The sequence below is a fragment of the Streptopelia decaocto genome (assembly GCF_964273445.1).
Source record: "Streptopelia decaocto genome assembly, chromosome: 6".
NCBI classification, from domain to species: Eukaryota; Metazoa; Chordata; class Aves; order Columbiformes; family Columbidae; genus Streptopelia; species Streptopelia decaocto.
In genome coordinates this window covers 215,860-218,972 of record NC_138660.1, presented here as the reverse complement: position 1 = coordinate 218,972, position 3,113 = coordinate 215,860, and positions in this window count along the sequence as shown.

Genomic DNA, 3,113 nt, shown 5'->3' with positions numbered 1-3,113 from the left:
GGGCCGGCCCGGAGCGGCTCCGCGGCGCGACACGCGGTGCAGCAGCTCCCCCCACCCTCTGACACGGCGCTGCGCCGCGGCCCCAGTGCGCATGTGCGAGCCGGCGGCGGCGCGGCCGGTTTGTCGGTACCGGGAGCGGTGCGGCACGTGCCGCCGGCACTGCCCGCCGCCTCTGCCGGGTCTGCCCGGTCTGCCCCTGCCTGCAGCGCTGGAGCTGCAGCCACCGGGAGGGTGGCGTGCGGGCCTCGGGCTGCGGCTGCTCGGAGCTGAGCCCGGGGACGGCGCTGAGGCCAGCGAAGGGAAACCCTCCCGTGGTGCGGCCCCGGGAACGCCCCGCGCCGGCTGCGGGCAGAGCGCTGCGGGTCTCGGCCCCAGGTGCACAAGGGAGACCCTGCGGGAGCGCAGGGGGTTTTCCCTTCGAGCCCGTTGCTGCCCGGCCGCAGCCGGTGCGTCCTCTGCCCCGGGGCCGGCTGGCCTGGCTGTGCCAGTCCTGCCTACCAGGTACGAGCTGCCTTATCAAATTAGTGACCTGAGGACCGGGGGAAGCAGGAAGACAGGCTGGAGGAAAGGCAGCCCCAGGCACACTGAGGCCCCTGGCACAGGCTGAGGATGCCTGCCCGAGTAATGAAGGTTTCTGCTGAGCCTCCCCGAGGCTGCCTGCTCCGTGCAGCTGCCCCAGAGCCACGGGACTCCCCAGTCTTGCCTGTGCCAGTGAGTCACACGTTGCTTTGCTGTTTACCCAGACACCCAGCAGCATGCAGCCACCCACGAGAGCACACAGAGTGAGCACCCTGCTGGGACAGAGCTCCCACTGATGTGCAACCTGCTCGTGTGTGGTGTGGCAGTCTGGAGCTGCCGTCACCCCTCGTACCGCATGCAGCGCAGTGAACCATTTTAGCCTTGCTTCCAGTGCCCGGGCAGGGTTCCCTCCTGGTGCGGCTCGAATTGTACTTGTGACACTGGTATCAAACCCAGTTTCCTGGTGGATCTGTCTCTGTGCAAACCAATGTCCGCCCTTCATCAGCCTCTTTCTGCTCCTCCTCTGCCTGTGTGCAGCACAAACCTGGACCCGACTGCTTTGTGACACGCAAATGAGAAGAGCAGCGGCCGCCCGGGCTGCCGGGAAAAGAAACAGAGAAGAAACAGGAAAAGAAAATAAATAGAAATGGAAATAGAACATACATAGAAATAAATGGGGCCGAATAGAAAGAGAACAGAACAAAAAGCCGCATCGAATATGCAAATCGCCCTGGGGCGATTTATATGCAAATATATGCATTTAAAGATATGTTTATAATTTTATACATATATTTATATGTATTTTTATATTTATATATATTTAGTAATGACATATTTATATAAATACATTTATATATATTTAGGTATAGTTTTAATATATATTATATTATATATATTTATATATGTATTTATATATGCAAATAGAGCACCCGAGGGCTCCTGAGGGGCCGCCAGGAAAAAGAAATAGACGTGGAAATAGAGAAAGAACTAGAACTTGGAGCAGAAATTAAACAGAAGCAAAAGCCGCGCGGACTCTGTAATTCGCCTCGGGGCTCCAGGGGCGGGGAGTGGGCGGAGAGAACGCGAATGGAGATGCAGAGCGGGCCAATCAGATCGCGCGAGAAAACTTGAGGGGCGGAGCGGAGCTCAGCGCGGGGCAAACACGGAGGGGCGGTGAAAGGCGGGAGAAGAGAAATTGAGGTGCGTAGTCGCCCAATCAGGTTGCGGAGAGGGAGGAGAAGGGGCAGGTGGCAGGGGCTCGAGGGATTTAAAGTGCGTGCTCCCAACGAACGCACGAAGGTGCGTGCACCGCTTGCTTCGCGGTGCGCATGTGCACTTGCCGGTAATGCCCCTGTGGGGCGTGGCTATGGCCATTGAACGTCCGTCCTCCCGAACAGGCCGCTCGGGACTCGCCTCGGGGTCTTTGGGGTGCTGCGGTTGTCGAGGACTGTGGAGCGCGGCGGGACGGTGAGAGAGAGCGAGGCCAACAGAGCGGCGAAAAGAGAAGGCAGGTCGGTGCGGCGAGGGTGAACGCGACGCCGGAGCGCATGGGACGGGATGGGCTGGTGCGGCGTGGCGGTGCGGCAAGGGCGAACGTGACGCCGGAGCGCATGGGACGGGATGGGCTGGTGCGGCGTGGCGCTGTGCGTGGTTGTTTTACCCCTCGGCTGAGCGTGGGCAGTTCGTCCGAGGCGCGCGCTCCTGCGGCAGGGGGGTGTCCGCAGCCCGGCCCGCAGCGGGGCTCTGGGTGTCCGCAGCCCGGCCCGCAGCGGGGCTCTGGGTGTCCGCAGCCCGGCCCGGCGTGGCGCTCTGCTGCAGCGCCCGTTCCCGGCGTGGCGGTGTCTCCGGGACCAGCGCGGTCGCTTTCGGTTCGCAGGTTGTTTGAAAGCAGAGATACGGTGTGGCTGCAGCCTCGGTGATGTGGCGGGGGGAGGGCGCTGTGGGGGTGGTGCGGCCGGTCAGGACCGTCAGGGTCTGCGTGTGTGTGATCCGAGCGTGCCCCACGCGAGGCGCAGGCTCTGGCCCGGCCCACGTGGAGCCGCTGCACCCGCGCGCTCAGCTGCCCCTTTCTTGACAACGCGGCACAAGAGAAAGAAAAAGAAAACACACACAAAAAGCCAGGTCAAGAACTGGTGCCCAAGAACCAAGTTGCCTCGGGTTCGGCAGCGGTGACCATGGGTGCAGAGAATGTTAATTCAGATGCAGAGCGGGCTGATGAGATGCTTACATGTTGCCTGGCTGGCTATGCATCTATTGGGGTCTTTTGCCTAGTCCCCCACGCCCCCCACTCACGGTAGAGCAGCGATCCCAGTGCCTGTGTAACGGCTGAGCCTGAACTTATTAATCCACGTGGAGATCAAAACCCCACCCTGAGTTTGACTTTATAGCTGCTGGAGAGTGGTGAGCTGGGCTTTGGTTTTACAGAAGTTCAGGGAGGTCAGTGATTTCTAGCCCTCTTCTGGAAGACTGTCCTATCCGAACAGCCCTCGTTGCTGAATGCAGATGGCCGGGTTTACGCTCTGTAAGTCCACGGCGAGGGCTGCAGCCTTTGCGGTGCTGCAGGGAGGCGAGGGTGCGCGGGTGCTGCAGCGCGG